The following is an 18364-nucleotide window of genomic DNA, read 5'->3' on the forward strand; positions in this document are numbered from 1 at the left end:
TGAAATGTATAGGTTGTTGTTAGGATTTCATCTAACTCAGGGCCATTCTTTTGTGTTAATTATTTGCAGTCAGATTGCGTTGCGCGTGTATTTTGTGGGTCATAAATGACTAGGGTAAGTTTGAGTTGTGTTTGTCAGGGAAAATTCCGTAGATCAGTGCTGAAATGATAAAAACAAGCAAAGAGACAGTAGGTTCAGTTGCACTCAGCAGTTTAAGAAGGTTCAGTAGCATTCAGCAGTTTCAGACTTAAACACAGAAGTTTCACTGTACTCTTTTCACTGTATTTCAATGATGTGTCATTAGTTTTGTCCTAATGCAAATACCACATGTATGCTTACGACCTCCAGGTGTACCTGAGCACAAAAATTATAAATTTGAAGGCAGCTATCGCAAATTTCAATGTCGACATATGTGTACTCTCAAAATGGACACAGAATTCTATCAAAACTCAAGCGCTCCTGATAGGCCATATTAGGTTCATTAACCCAAAACAGCTCGAATCCTTACCATCTTTAATCTCATATGGTACAAATACCAACTTATCTCACTCACCATAGAGTCCCAGTGTAATAATAGATGAAAAGTGAAATTGGGCTGCGCACACAGCTGCTATGCGCAAGAAGATATCGGTATCTCTCGATTTACTACAAAAATATAGAATGCTCTTCCCTTTTGACATGAAAAAGAACAACTTCCAGTTGTTAAATCCGCGTGTCCTCATAATGACAAATGTTTCGTTGAACATAATCTGATGTCGAATTTCTAAAGCGTGTTCTGCCACGGTTAATTTTTCAGACTATCGTAGGCGTATGCACGTCTCGTGATGCGTCTGTCGTTACCCCACTGTGCGTGCTGCTTGGCCAATGTAGTAGCAGCTACGTTAACATGGTATCTTTTACACTCCAGGCGTTCTAGTCCTTCACGGGCCTCATAAGCTGTCGAAAGGCAAAAATGCTAGTTTCTTGCTTTCTTCTTTGGTGGTATTTTTCTTGCGAGTCTCAACGGAAATGGCCTGTGATACGTGATTCCAGCTGTTTTCAAAAAATGTGTGTGAAATTTTATGGGACTTAACTGCTAAGGTCATCAGTCCCTAAGTTTACGCACTACTTAACCTAAATTATCCTAAAGACAAACACACCCATGCCCGAGGGAGGACTCGGACCTCCAGCTGTTTTGCCGGATATCTCTTACAAGGGAACCTCCCCATCGCACCCTCCTCAGATTTAGTTATAAGTTGGCACAGTGGATAGGCCTTGAAAAACTGAACACAGATCAATCGAGAAAACAGGAAGAAGTTGTGTGGAACTATTAAAAAATAAGCAAAATATACAAACTGAGTAGTCCATGCTCAACATAGGCAACATTAAGGAGAGTGTTAGCTGAGTTGCGCCGTGGTCCTGTGGTTAGCCTGAGCAGCTGTGGACCGAGAAGTCCTGGGTTCAAATCTTTTCTCGAGTGAAAATTTTAATTTTTTATTTTCAGACAATTATCAAAGTTCAGGCACACACACACACACACAATCAACTTCGCTCTCCAAAATTCCAGGACGTGTTCAGATTTGCGTGGACATATGCAGGATTTGACGGTCTACACACGGAAAAATTTGAAAACGTTAAAAACATATGTTTTGACAGAGCACAGGGAAAACTGTGCGACTGCGAAACTGTTGCATTCATTTGTTCCAGTTTATGTGACAAACTTATGTTTTCATCACTTTTTTGGGACTGATTATCACATCCACAAGAAAACCTAAATCGGGCAAGGTAGAAGAATCTTTTTACACATTCGCCAAGTGTACAAGCTAGGTGGGGCGACAACATATTCCTGTCATGTGACGCACATGCCGTCACCAGTGTCGTATAGAATGTATCAGACGTGTTTTCCTGTGGAGGAATCGGTTGACCTGTGACCTAGCGATCAAATGTTTTCGGTTCCCATTGGAGAGGCACGTCCTTTCGTCTACTAATCGCACGGTTTTGCGGTGTGGTCGCAAAACACAGACACTTAACTTATTACAGTGAACAGAGACGTCAATGAACGAACGGACAGATCATAACTGCGAAAATAAAGAAATTAAACTTTTCACTAGAGGGAGGACTTGAACCAAGGACCTTTCATTCTACAGCTGCTCACGCTAACCACGGGACCACGGCGCTCCTGAGCTGACGGTGTCCTTGATGTTGCATATCTTGCACATAGACTACTCAGTTTGTATATTTTGATTATTTTTTTGATAGTTCCACACAACTTCTTCCTGTTTTCTCGATTGACCTGTGTTCAGTTTTTCAAGGCCTATCCACTGTGCCAACTTATAACTGAATCTGAGGGGGGTGCGATGGGGAGGTTCCCTTGTTAGGAGGTGGCTTTGTTCTAGTGGCAGGTTTTTAGCGTCTGAGACGATTTTACCGGGGATGTTCAGAACGCCACATTTTTGTGCCGGATGGAGGTGAGTGAGTGCGTGCAGAAACCGATCCGTCCCTGAGACGCTGTGACTGAGATGCCCGTTGGTTTTTCGGCGAACGAAGACGTCAAGAAAGCGCAATGCACTATCTATTTCCACTTCTATCGCAAACCTAATGTGGTCGTTGATTGCTATCCTGAAAAATCAGATGTGGCAGAATACGCTTAGGTAATCGATACCGGATTATGTTCGACGAAACATCTGGCATTATGAGGACGAACGGATTTTGGGATAGTGTTATAAAAGAAACACCATCAATAAGGACGGCGGTTTGCAGCTCAGCGCAACCTGGAACCAGGCCATCACGAGATTGAAGCTGGCGCGACGGACGTGGGACGAAAACATTACCCTATTTGACGAGGAAGCGAGCGCCAGTGAAGTCACAGTCAGCATTACGGCTATACAGGACGGCCGGGAAGAGTCTGAAAGGTTCGTAAGGGTGTTGTATGGTAGGTAGTGCTGGTAAATAACTGTTAAGAAAAAAATTCTTTACGTTAAGTCGTTTCCGAGTTAATTAGCAATCAAGTTGGCCAAACAGGCCGTTGCGGACGAGACTACTCAGTCTTTGGCTCGGGTTCTATTCTTACTACGGTCTCACGTCCAATTTTTGTACCGGTTTCATGTTTAGTTTCAGGAAACCAAACGAAGAACACATTTGACGACACCGTCTCTGGTGGGCCGCTTGAATCTGCGCGCAATGGCCTGATTGGCCATTTCAGTGCTAATTTACTCGGATTTTTTCTTAAAAACTATTTTTCATCACAACCTACCCTGCAGCAACGATTTTCAGACAGTTTCTGATCACCCTGTATTTACCACTTGACAATGGCCGAGAAGAGCTCCGTAGAAAGCTCATGGGATTTTAATCACCTGACGTGGCTGGAAGCCTGAGGAGCTTCTATTAATTCGTGTCACCGTGATACCGTGCATTCATGCAATGATGATTGTTGATTCCAGTGATGTTATCTTGAAAGGTCCTTGTCAACAAAGATCACGTTGCCTGGAACTGACGATGAATGCCTGAATTCGAATATTTGTGATGTTCGACACTTTGATAGTACTTCATCAGCTTACACACAGCTCTACTGGGTACATGCAGACAAGAGCACAGAGTTTAGTACACTCTGTCTCCTCTACTTTCTTATCAATGTGCAATGTCCCTCATAAAAGAAAGGGAATACGGCCACAATTTTCACCCTGTCTACATCTATCATATTTATTTAATCGTGTCAGAAACACACACTATAGCTTACAAGTTATAAAAAATGTTCCAAAACATGGTACTATAAGCATTACAATTACAGTTAAATGCGGCGTGTCCAGTATGCAGCAACTTCACATGCTTCCTTGGTGGCATCGATGACATTCTGTGGCGTACATGACGTTGGGCATAGGCTGCAGACAAGAAGATGACTCATTATCTGATCTTCACCACATTCACATGCTGTGGAGTCGCATGCAATTCCCCACTTTTTCAGGTTGGTCTTCGTTCTTCCAACTCCAAAACGCAGTCTGTTGAGGGTCTTCCATATTGACCTGATGGGAGACTTTCTGTCAGGATCATCCACACTGCAAGGTGGCTGGATCTGCAACGCCATGAGTTGACTTTGAAGTTTGAAGGTGGTTCAGTGAGGCTTTCACTTGAATGGAGAAAGCTTTTCCTTGATTTGAGTCTTGGTACTGCTGGCTGATACCCGTGTAGTGTGTGGGACGTCAGATGCAATGCCTTAGACTTTTCCAGTCTGGATGCACATTCACGACGGATATCTGGAGGTGGGATGCTCGCTAGACAATAAACTTTATCAAGTGGTGTAGATCCTCAGACATCAAGTAATGAGTCTGCAGGTTTCATTCAAGGCGATATCCACTTGTTTAGCATGACTGGATCTGCACCAGACAGGGCAAGCATATTCTGCAGCTGAATAACAAAGAGCTACAGCAGAAGTACTTAAGGTGCGATCATGCGTCCCCCAGGTTGTACCCTTTCCGTAGAATGTTGTTCCTTGCAGATACCTTCCATTTGGTGTACATCTGTCATGAGAGTCTGGGATTGTTTATGACCCACTCCTCTCCGCACCCCTCCCCATGGGTCATTTGGGTAACGTATAAATGGTGGGCTGTTCTCCTATTGGCTGGGGCATCCTGAATGGATGCGGCTGTTTATTTTTACCACTATAATTTATAACCCAGTTAGGACCACCCTTTTCCGTAACACTATAATTTTATACCATCCTTATCTTAATTAGGATGATTTATGTGTGCCAGATGTTTTCTGAGATCCTTTTCCTTATTGCCATATTTATTATCCGTATTGCTGATGTTTATGACGACCCTTCCCCTTATCAATATAATTTATTGTCCATATCACTGGTATTTATTAGACAACGGCTCAATTTGTGACACATGGTGTCATCCAAGATGACATAACTATGATGTCACTATTAAACACGGCTACCTCTGTGAACTGCGGTATGAATACAATCCTATCACGCAGTAGTGTAAAATGGTAGGAAATTTTAACAGTAAGATAGTTGCATATTGCATGATTTATTTATTTAGGCATACTTCTGGATTTCTCGAGACATTTATGTAGTGGTGTTATGTTAAAAGCATCACTGGCCGTACGCAGGACATTACCAGCACTATGCTAAGTGTAAAATTTTAGAAAATCTAGGTGAGATAGTTTGGTAGACAGTTGTATTTTGCATGGTCTATTTATTTAAACAAATAATTCAAGAAATGACAATTGCTATACTTTCAGCTAACCACTTTCAACTAATTTCCATTATCACCCAACTACTCTTCAGGTTTGGCATAAAAAGACACTTGTAAATTATCATAAATAAAGAATTTCAATGTTTAAGCAATTACAGTTTTGTACGTGTTGTAGGATAGGATGGGATGGGAACGTTTATTCATCCAAATGACTACCGCACTGGGAAGGCTCCACATACTGCACTGTGTGGCATGAGATGTCTGGAGGGGTAATCTACAGCCACCTGCCTCACTGACCACATAAAGCATCCCCTCTGCTGCTTTGTCCACTATGCAAGGGAAGGATTCAGTAACGCCTAGGTGCCAAGACAGTCTTGTCTCCTAACCTCCACCCTGCACTCCAGACTAGAGGGGTTGCATTTTTTACCTCCATACGTGAACACAGCATTCCACATGATACGCACCAGCTCTGCACATAACACACTTTCTCTCAGCGAGAAAATTCAGTTTTCCAATTCATCAGTAAGGCTGGGGGGCTGAATCACGTTTGATGCAGTCTTAGGTCATGTACTGCTGGTTGTGGAATGTGGCAAACTCGCAGAAACAGCTAGTGTTTGTGAGCCGTCACAGCGTCAACCTGGGAGCTATGACATAGTGGACGATCATCAACAGTCACTTGACCCATTATTCCGTTCGTCATGTTGTTTTGTTATGGCGCGCATGCACGTAAAGAGAATGTCTACACATTATTTAAACACAGTGCAGTCTATAGCAGTGGCTGTACAACTTTAGATGTTACAAGTAATTGTGGCACAGCATCAATTTCGCCTTTTTTATGCATGAACACAGACATATTTTATAACTGTAATAATATTACAGTTTTTATTACATCAACTGACCAACGCCGGCAGTGAAGTAGCAAAACAAGATCAGATACATAACACACATTTCCTCCATTCCATTAACAGTATATCATCCTCTCATCAATAGTGCAGCTTGTCAAAAGTGTGTTGTATTGCTCCATCTCTCGCTAAATTAGTAATAATTATGCACTGCTTGTATGTTTTCTGTTCTAAATAATATCTACACATTTACAGAAATGGGGATGTGTTTACCCTCTGCTATGGTAAACTTCTAGGATTTTCTCGTTGTGATTATTTCACAATATGTACATGGGGAGAAGTAATGCGTTGCCCAGCTCTACCCTGAATGTACTCACTCGGATGCGGAACATCTCTCTTGTATTATGTACGGCTGCAGTTTCTGTAATACCTCCGCAATGCATTCGTGCAAACTTGCGAGTGTGCCACTGTGCGTTGGGCCTTGTGTATATCTTCTATTAATATTGCTAGAAGACGCTGTCCTGTGAGCACAGACACCACCCCAACGGATTCACTGTTGGTATGCAAATGACAAAATCTTGCTAATTTATCATACATGATCCTGAGAGACGATACAATACCCCCATGAAGTATGTGGACTATACAGATGTACCGACTGTTGCGCATAAGAAACACTGAAATTAAATACCTGAAAATTTCAGGTGGCCTCGTCCACTGGGTTGTTGTTAGAGAATTCGGGCAATCAGTATGTTCAGTAACCTAATAACTACTAAATGAGAGAGTTATATGTGATAAAATTTTCTTTTTATTCGTGAAAAAACTAAGAACACCAGAAAGCTTCAGGCACAGAATGTAATCAAAAGAGCTATTAAAACATAGCTTTCCTTCACAGCATGTCCGTTGAGTAATCCGTCACAGAGGGTGTCAACCAGCAATACACTGGACAAGTCGATTCAAATGGTGGCCAGACAATTTATGGACACACCAATAACAATTTCAGCTATGGTAGAAGAAGAACGAAATTAGCATGACATCAATACAATATACAACCAGAATAGAACTTCGAATTAAAGAGTTGAAAAATCATTAGAATAGTTGCGACATTTTCACCTGATAATAGGATCAATTAATTGATTCATGAGTGGTTAGCGACCGAAAATCCCCGAGAAAAGAAAGTTGACTTTTAAAGGAAAACAAGCGTGACTTCACGCAACTCAATTACTGCCTCAGAAACAATAACTGAGCTGTAAATTGAGGTTAAGTCTCTCTTTCTCCGCTCTGCAAAATGACCTAAAGCTGAAAGTACGTATCGGAATCTGCAGTCTTACCGTGGTCACAGTTATCGTAGCTGAAGGTGGTGGCACCGACAGCTGAGTCCTGAGAGCTGCTAATAGGTTATGCCGCTGGTTGTAGCAGGTTCGCTCTGCCAAATGACATAAAGCTGAAAGTACATAGCGGAATCTGCAGGCTTACCGTAGTCACAATTATCGTAGCTGAAGGTGGTGGCACCGACCGCTGGGGCCTGAGAGCTGCTAATAGGTTATGCCGCTGGTTGTAGCAGGTTCGCTGCAGAAAGTCGAACTCACCATCTTGTCGATAACGATGCGTATGAATAATCTCTGATTAGCGAAAAAGTTAAACTGCAGAATGACATGGCAGAATACCGAAGTCCAACAATCTCTTCATTTGAAGCGGAAAAAAAAGCAAAAGAAGAAACACCACCGAGATCAGTCAGCAAAAATGCCTAAGTTGATCGCCAATCCCAGACATGGAAATTGGTTTCCTGTCTCCCACCATCAGCTAGTTTCACTAGCGAGCAGGGACCGGGCGAATAATCCCACGCACGGTTCTCCATGATGGGAAATTTGCAATTTTAGGAAGATTACCAGCCCACGGAAGGTGTACTGTGAAGATTTTCGGCGTGCACATGTGGAAATAATTCTGGCTTAACAAGACAGAGCTACGAGAGCAAACATAGCTGGTAGTCTCACTGTAGACGGCCAAAACCGCCCGTCGATAGCTATAATGAGGACCAGGTGCCCGTGAGACACCGGTTGTTATTGTACACAAAATTCGAGTGAGTACCTTCGGGTCCATTTCGCACTGACCGTATGCGGCTGACGTTCTGGGCCGCCGCTCGCCACATGACCTTCATCTCAGAACTAACGAAAATGGGGCTCGACTGCCGTGTCGCTCTAAGTAGCGTGAGAAGGTTGCTGTTCCACAGTTAGAGGGAATCCCACGTGCTGAGCAAAGATATGAATAGAGAAATCTGTATCTCTCCAGAAGTTTACTTGATTCGAACATCCAATTCCGTCACCCATCTACATTACTACCAACTACATCTTAACCACTCATGAGTTACATCCGAAAGTCGCGAGTAATGCAAGGTAAACACAGAACGATTCGGAAAGCAAGATGAAGAAATTGAAGTTTTATATGCTAATCACGTATGCAGAGCAGAACAATAAGTGAAGTAAGGCCTGGAACAGGCCGCCGCCTCACAGTGTGACATGGTAAACGTCTCAGAGAGAGGAGCAATACTAAAAATTCCGTCGAACAAGTGTTATATTAGCCACTTCTTTCGTGGATGAATTACGTCTCCCTAAGATTCCTCCAATGAATCTGAGCCTGACATTCTATTTTATGTGACCATTCCACTTTAGGTCAATCTGGATGGTTACTTTAAGATATTTTACGATTGTTAGTTTTTCCAGTGGTTTTCCGTTAGTGGTGTAATCGTGCAGTATTGGATTTCGCGGCCTATTCAAATGCACTACATAGAATTTACCCACATTCACTGTCAACTCCCAGCCCCTTTATCTATCATCTGCAGATATTCCAGCAATGAGGAAATCGAATTGCGAAATATTACAAAACGTCTCTCCTCCGTACAGGAATCCTTGTCTGACTCACGAAGTGTCCCACGTACAGTGTCGTCATTACAACGTTTATGCTGTTTGGAGTTTTTGGACCACAATTCCGTGTTGTGGTCTATGTAGCACATTTAAAAACATCGTGTCTTGTAGGATACCCTTTATGTATAAGAATCCACTTTATTATTTATATAGCTTCGCCACCATGTCAGAGTTTCCCTTGCTCAAAAAAGCAGTAACTATTCCAATTTTTGAGAAAGAGGATGGCGATGAATTAAAGATGTTCGAATCTAAATTTTACTACCAACACGTATGAGAATTATAGAATTATCAGACAGATGAAGACAGATGGGAATGGATGTACTTCGACACAACACCATTGCATGTTGGCATTTTAATACATGTAGAAATTCCTTCTCACAGTCCGTTTGCATATTTTATTCTCAGCAGAGTAATATTGTTAAGAAATTGGGGCCAGTCTTGCAGAGTTCAGTATCATCTGTAAACAAGTGCCTAGTGATATGAGGTAGTCCAATAGCTCGGTGGTTGGTGTCCTAGGAATTGTGGGTGTCATGACCTACTTTCAGTTCTATTTTTAGCCTATGAACTACATTTTCTCATGTACAGGACCTACGTCATGGAAATTCAAAATAAATAGTAGTCCTCCCCACTACTTGAAGCAGACGTGGGCTGCCATGAACGGTAGGTGCCAACTGGAGCAGGGAAGGGCCGGAAGTTTTGCATGTTTATGTATTAATCAGCCAGTTCTGTCATCTAGTTAACTGTCAAAGCAACAGTGTGGTCCACAAGTAAATTTATTTGACTTATCGTGGACTGAAACGCTTCATTGTTGGAAGAGCGCAGACATTGTATCTGAACTAGAGACTGTGCAGCAACGTAGAGATGTTCGGTTCAAACAAATAAAACAGAGACGTTCGTCTAGATATTTGTCATACATCGGGAGTCAACACACCACTGAATACATCTCGCATGATGCCGACATCAACGTTTCCTCCAGTGGCAACAGCAATAGCAACAGTGGGGCCACCACCAGCAGCAGTCGTGTTACCACCTCAATAGTAACGGTGTTTGGTGGTATGGCATCGAAACTAATAGACTGATACACAGCATATATTGAAGAAAGCAAAGTGTAACAAACATATGCAGTGTTTGCAATTTGTGTCTTTTTTGTATAGTATTACAAATGCCATAGTGTTGAACAAGTATTCAGTGATATGGTGGAATGTATAATGCGACATAAAGTTCATATGAGCATAGAGCTGGATAACTGTATTGATGCATGTGAATGTGATCACATACATGCCGAATTTAATCTGTACAAAAGACAATATTTCCTAAATACTGTCCTATGGTGAACAGTGGCGATGAAAGAAGAATAATAATTATTAATAAAGTTTATATATATAATATATATATATATAATATATATATATATATATATATATATATATGTATGTATGTGTGTGTGTGTGTGTGTGTGTGTGTGTGTGTGTGTGTGTGTGTGTGAGAGAGAGAGAGAGAGAGAGAGAGAGAGAGTAATAAATTTAATGTTGTTTTAATACGTTACAACATGCATTTACTTTCCAGTCATACATATTACTATATTTCCATACATTGCTCATATATAGGAAACGTATCTCAACATTGTTATTACTGTATAAGGGATGCATAAAAGTGTTCTGACTTAAAGCAAGAGAATAGCTGTGTTCAGTATTAGCAGCGATGCATGGGACAAAGATCAACTAAGCTGGTCGACAAGTACAGCTTAATATGTATGTTATAATAGTAGTGTCAATATGTGAACCATGTTTATGTTTTTATACTACTATAGAACAGTTAAGTTGCAACAGTAGTGCTACATGTGTGTTTTATACTCGAAATTTTACATATTTTTGATAAATAATACATATAATTTTTATTTTTGGATGCAGGACTGCAATTTTTTCTTACGCAATCAGAGGGCAATAATCATACTTGTGTATTACGACAAGCAACATGGATGTGTTTTTTGTATGCACAGAATTACTCTACACTCAACGCAGTTCCTTAGACAGAAAACTCCAATGCATGACCACTTTCCATTGATATTTACAATAAATGCCGATATATTGTATTCCTCTGCTGTATTCAGATTTTTCCACACACTGTATTTAAAGTAATTTATAAATCTTGCTTGCACATCTAAATGGTCTGCTCTTTTTCCAATAGCAGTTTGTATTCTGCGTTGTGGAAACTGTTTTCAGCATGTACTCCGTTTCCCATTTGTGTTGCTTTGACAAATTTCATTTACAGTTTCCTTTCTCGTACACATAACGCATTAACTGTGCTTGAAGGAGTAAATCTTTTATACGGAATTGTTTACGTCTGTTTGGCAAATTGGTTCTCTTTCTTAATACCCTCGGAATAACATTGCTTGTGGGAACCAATCACAATTTGGTAACACCTATATTTGATGGTACTCTGCAGAATAATTCCCTGGACGTTTCTCCAGCTTTAATACAACACTTCTGTATAATATTTACATCATCTTTGTCGTAGTCTGCATGAACAATCCCCATGCAGTCTGCAGATAAATAATAGGAATTGTTGGTGGACAGAACATAATTAAAAAATCTTTTCTCGTTCGTCACTGTTCGGAAATTTGACTTGTACACTACTCAACTTTCGTGTGCTCTTACTGGCTGGGTAGACAAATTGCATAACACTGTTAACTGCAGCTGTTTTGTAAGACATCTGATAATTTACAGCACAAAGAAGTGATTGTCACAGAGTACAGTGGAGCACATTGTAAATACTAGCTGTTGGCATTAAATACACTTAGACAGTTTTCCACAGGGTCAAACACACAATCCATTCCACGGTTATAAATTGAAGCATCTAGTCGGGTAATATCCTTTAACCAAGGAAGATGTAAAAGTTCCTTGTAGATGCATATCCGGACACATTATAAAATCGATAAGGTGGTTACCAATAACTTTGTTCATTCATCGGCTTGTGATTTGACATATAAATTTGTTACGAATCCCTGTTCTACAATTGGAGGTTTTTACTTAGCAGTCTTATGCACACAAATGCCGTGGTTTGATGTTGGGCAGCCACACGTCTCCATTTTGTTAAAATATGCCAGCAAAATCTTGCATTATACTCAGATCCGTAAGGTAATAGTCGTCTACGCCAAGCAGTATCCACAGTTCAGGCAGTTGGTTCATTAGAAAATCCTTTCTACAGTCAGCCAGTTACATTTTACAGGGTATAGCCATGGGACGTTTATGTTTCCTCGTTATAGTACCAGCGCTTTCTTACCAGGTTTTTCGAATACGTCTCTTGGTGCTGCATTATTGCGGTCGTCCAGGTGAAATGGTACTTTTGCCTTGAGACCACGTCTCTAGAATGTTATTATCTCTCTCTTATATCTCGCACCTACATTAAAATCCCACAACTTCTGCTGCTGACTCTGAATACGTCCTCTATGTATTGCTTTTTTAAGTGCCTTGTAAATGAGAGCAATATTACTAAAGTGGGAATTCCAAAGGTTTGTGACAGAAACTAATTACAATTGTTATATTATGGAGGGTTTGCGCACTATTGGAATTGAATATTTTCCATGGTATATTCCCACAGCAGCATTGAGGCATTACTGGTTTAGCAGAGTGTACAAGGTCTCTCTTTGCGATATACTGTAATTGGATTTTGTACGTTATTGTATTCCAACGTTGCAAAGACTCGTTAACAGATGACATAGTGCTACATGCCTCAACAATAGTTCTCTGCGCAAGGAAATAGGGGGAGGACGGTAAAATGTAGTTGTTAACACAATGGAAGTCCGTCCCTGTCGACAAATGGCTATAGTGTGCAGACTAGTGTCCAACAGTTTTACGTTTTTCCACTGAAATTGTGGTTGTTTAATGTTGGCCGATTTTTTTCTAAGGAATCGTTGAGATCGAGATGTAATCATAGTTCCCATACTGAGAGTTTATAGCATTTATGGCTAATCAGACTCAATCGAAGTGTAATATGGTGTAACATGTACAGGGGATAGGCATAATAATGTGAACAGTGGTAGTAATCGGATGGTTCTGTTTGACGGTCAACAACGAAGGTAAGCCACATGTCGCGCTGGACTGGTTGGTTGGTTGGTTTTTTGGGGAAGGAGACCAGACAGCGTGGTCATCGGTCTCATCGGATTAGGGAAGGAAGTCGGCCGTGCCCTTTCAGAGGAACCATCCCGGCATTTGCCTGGAATGATTTAGGGAAATCACGGAAAACCTAAATCAGGATGGCCGGACGCGGGATTGAACCGTCGTCCTCCCGAATGCGAGTCCAATGTCTAACCACTGCGCCATTTCGCTCGGTGCGCTGGACTGTGCGTATTCAGTACGGACTAGGCATCAGTGCAGGTTATTTACGAGTAGTGCACACTTCGTATTTGCGTTCAGAGGCCGAGGTCGACGTGCAATCAAAGACCTAACAGAGTTCCAAAGAGGGCAGATTGTGGGGACCTGATAAGCTGGAGCATCAGTATCAAAGAGAGCCAACTTATTGAATGTTTCGAGAGCACTGTTTCAGAGGTCATGACACCCTACACGTTCATGAAAGACATCATCTTGTAAACGTAATAGTGGGTGAAAATTTAAACTAAATGACAGAGATCGTCGTACGCTAACACGAATTGTATCAAAACAACACAAAACTACGGCAGCTAAAGTGACTGCAGAGTTTAATAGCCATCTTCGAGACCCCGTATCTATCGACACTGTCCGCCGAGAGCCGGCCGCGGTGGCCAAGCGGTTCTAGGCAAGTCAGTCCGGAATCGCGCGACTGCTACGGTCGCAGGTTCGAATCCTGCCTCGGGCATGGATGTGTGTGATGTCCTTAGGTTAGTTAGGTTTAAGTAGTTCTAACTTCTAGGGGACTGATGACCTCAGATGTTGAGTCCCATAGTGCTCAGAGCCATTTTTTTGTCCGCCGAGAACTCCATACAGCGAATATTCATGGACGAGCTGCTATTCCGAAACCCTTAGTGACGACAATCAACGCAAAGAAGGGTAAAACATAGTGTCAGGAGCATAAATCCTGGAAGGATCATCAGTGGAAACACGTCATATGGCTCGACGAGTCAGCGGTTTCGCTATTTCCAACATCGGGCCGGGTTTACGCCTGGAGAAGGCCAAGAGAAGCCAACAATCGTGATTGCATGATTCCAACGGTTAAGCATGGAGGTGGAAGTGTGATGGTGTGGGCAACCGCATCATGGTATTCTGCTGGTCCCATCGTTACTCTAAAAGGCTGTGTTACAGCCAACGATTCTGTGAACATTTAGGTGATCAGGAGCATCCCATGATTCAAATGTTGTTCCACAACAATGATTCCATATTTCAGGACGATAGTGCACCCATTCACACAGCCAGGACAGTACAATCGTGGCATGAGGAGCATGCAACTGAACTGCAGTGTCTTCCCTGGCCAGCGCATTACCCGGACTTGAACATTATCGAACCCTTGTGGTTGGCACTGGAGCGCAGACTCCGGAGCAGATTCCCGCCTCCCTCGTCACTACAGGAGTTAGATGGGGTTCTGATCAAAAAGTGGCATAACATTAAACTGGAGACTATACAATCATTATATGCCAGTATTCGAAGAAGAATCGCAGCTGTATTACGGGAAAATGGGGGTCCAACCCCTTATTAATAAACCATTCTTAAGTAAGTAAAGGTGTTCACATTATTTTGCCTATTCCCTGTAGCAAGCCATACTGTTGGTCGTGGTGGAGGCGTCGTTATGGTAGTTTATGGCGTCACAATACACTTACAGACAGCATAGTCGCTTCCTATTGCCTGAGAGAATCAGACCCTCATTCGGTAGCAGGGAACCACTTGGCCACTGATAGGCCGAAAAGTTTGAGGCAGTAACTCTAATATTATCATTGCTGCAAGGAGTCTAGCGGCGGCGGCCAAGTGAGCGGACGTGTTATGGCTTAGCCAGTTATTAAGGAATATTGTATTATCAGACTCAGGTACATCTTGGAAGCGATAGCGGTCGCATATCATTAGCAGATGTGTGACGTGGTATTAGCTATTATTATTAACGAGTGTCACATACAGCATGTTGTGTAACACTTCGTGTGTAAATTTAACTATGCTGTGTGAAGCAGTTCATCATGAAATAAATGGGATCCACTGAAACAACGTTTAAATGCTTTTAAATGCTCTTTACTGTAAGGTAATTCCATATTTTCCTATGATTCTCAAATTAAAGGGCTGCTATGCAGAGAATGCCATTTACATGTTCACTCACCAAATTTTACGAGCATTAAACAACAAAATACCACCGGTTGGTATTTTCCGTGACCTATTTAAGACATTTGAATGTGTGAATCACAATCTTCTCCTAGATAAACTTAGATTTTATGCAAATGATGCTATAGCCAAACAATGGATTATGTTATATCTACCCAAAGGCATTCAGAAAGCTATACTTGTAGTTCAAGCAATGTAGTCCATGGAAATTATTCCGATTGTTTCTCAAATACGCAAACGATATTCTGCCTAATAGAGAAGCAGTAGAATTAGTTCTTTTTGCAGATGACACTAGTATTTTAATCAGTCCAAGCATACACACAGCAGCAGAAGAAATGGTAAACAATTATCCTCAAAGTATTATTGACTAGTTATCTCACTCTCAGTTTTAAAAAACACTGAATACTCGTTTCTGCACCCTATGGGTACTACGCCAATGATGAACGTAGCACATGACGAGGAAATAATGAACAGGGTGAAAACTTCAAAATTCTTTGGTGTTCATATTAATGAGAATTTAAAGTGAAAAAAAGCACATTTTGGAACTCCTAAACCAATCTAGTTTAACCACGTCTGAACATAGGACCATTGTAAATCTTGGGGAGAGACAATTCAATAAGTTGTGATAATTTTGCATTCAATAATGTCACATGGAATAATGTTCTGGGGTAATTCATCTGTGAGAAGGAATGTCTTCATTGCTCAAAAACGTGTTGTAATAATAACATGTGTACTTACCCACGATCACCCTGTAGATATCTGTTTAAGGAGCTGGGCATTGTAGGCACATTTACAAAATAATGTGTGGTTTTAATATAAAATGACTCGTTCCACATATTATAATTTATCGTGCAAATGGCGCATGCAACATAAAAGTAAGTTACTATCTAACTATTTAGTCACTCATTGATCACGCTGGCACCGATGAGGGAGATAGCAGAGACATGGCCGAAATACTGAGTTCGGTCTACCAAAATTGTTTCGCCGTGAGAGAGCGTAATACGGTCTTTACTTTCAGTCATCGAATAACTTCACCATCTTCCCCTTCTTCATTATATAACTCTTCATAAAATGAGTGCTTTAAGAACATCAAAATTACATTCCATGTGTGTGGCCATGGAAACATCTGAAGATTTCAAGGAAGTGATAGAAACATCCAGATGTAAGCCATCTCTTTTGACTATGATCAGTTTTAATGAAGAAATGGATAACACTGTTTTGACTCTACGCTGCAAAATGTTCTTTCGAAACTCAGCCTATTAAGGGGGGGCAGGACGTCAAACGGGCCGGCTTGCAGCAGGAGAGGCATCACAGGACATTTTAATTTCCACTGTCTATACTTTTACAAATAAATTCATAAAACTTTGTCAACATGACCAGGAAGAATTCAGAATTCACACTCATAGCAGTGGAAGTTAGAAAACGTAACGAAGTAATTTTTTTACATGTGAAATTTCATCATTTTTTTTCATTTACTAATGGCAGCATTTGTTGCTATAGGTACACTTTTCTTCATAAGTAAGAGAGATGGTTCGATGAATTTTGCACAGCATACAAACCATACTTAAAGGTGTATGAAACTCTAGAATTTTCCAAATCTATTTAAAGCTGTGGTAAAAATTGAGGTAATTAACTACAAAATTTGTGTTTTTTATAAACATGAAGTTTAAAATACAACAGATCATTCGTTTTTTCATAAATTAAATAAATTCTAGAGTTTGATACACCTGTAAGTATGGTATGTATGCTGTGCAAAATTCATCGAAGAATCTCTCTAACTTATGAAGAAAAGTGTACCTATAGCAACAAATGCAGCCATTAGTAAGTGAAAAAATGATGAAATTTCACACGTAAAAAAATGATTTTGTTATGTTTTCGAACTTCCACTGCTATGAGTGTGAATTCTGAATTCTTCCTGGTCATGTTGACAAAGTTTTATGAATTTATTTGTAAAAGTATAGACAGTAGAAATTAAAATGTCCTGTGATGCCTCTCCTGCTCCAAGTCGGCCTGTTTGACGTCCTACCCCCCTTAAGGTGACTGAATCCGGCCTATGCCGTAGGGTGAAATGTCAAACGACTTATTATGGGGGAATTCAAAATGGTATCACAAGAACACCATGACAATGTCAACCAATTGATGGGCTGTTTGAATTGCCCATATCTGACATGATGTTATGCTTAACATCACAATTCCTTCCTTATCTAGTGCACAATAGCTTTGCAGTTATCTTCCGTTTGTTGTAAACTAACTCGAACAATTCCGTCCTTTATCCTACATCTCCTTCCAATTTCCAGGTTAAACATAAAGATTTGTAAAGGCTGATTAAGTTTTTCCGTCCTAGTGCTGTGAAGTTCTTCATTCAGCTGCCCAATCGCTAAATATACGTAATATGAATACTACCGCTGTATTATCACAATATTCTTTTAGTCGTGATTATTATGGAATTACTACGTCTTATTCGCTTGATTTACCTGTTTCTTTCCCCATACAGAGGGACGTCTGACTGCATTTTGGGAAATTAACTCATTCTGGGAACACTTCGGATGCCAATACCGCTATTTCTACATCCGATGCACCCAAGATGATTAATTTATGAAACAAAAAGTACTGTGCACTGAAGCGCCAAAAAAACTAGTATAGGCAGCGTATTCAAATACAGAGATACGTGAACAGGCAGAATACGGCGCTGCGGTCGGCAACGCCTATACAAGAAAACAAATGTCTGGCACAGTTCTTAGATCGGTTACTGTTGCTACAATGGTAGGTTATAAAGATTTAAGTGAATTTGAACGTGGTGTTATAGTCGGCGCACGAACGATGGGACACACCATCTCCGAGGTAGCGATGAAGTGGGGAATATCTCGTACGATCATTTCACGAGAGTACCGTGAATATCGGGAATCTTCGACATCGGTGCGGCCGGAAAAAGATCCTGTAATAACGGAACCAACGACGACTGAAGAGAATCGTTCAACGTGATAGAAGTGAAACTCTTCCGCAAATTATTGCAAATTTCAATGCTGGGCCATCAACAAGTGTCAGCGTGCGAACCATTCAACGAAACATCATCGATATTCGCTTTCAGAGCCGAAGGCCCACTCGTATAACCTTGATGACTGCACGACACAAAGCTTTACGCCTCGCTTGAG

The sequence above is a fragment of the Schistocerca piceifrons genome, chromosome X (assembly GCF_021461385.2).
Source record: "Schistocerca piceifrons isolate TAMUIC-IGC-003096 chromosome X, iqSchPice1.1, whole genome shotgun sequence".
Classification (NCBI taxonomy): Eukaryota; Metazoa; Arthropoda; class Insecta; order Orthoptera; family Acrididae; genus Schistocerca; species Schistocerca piceifrons.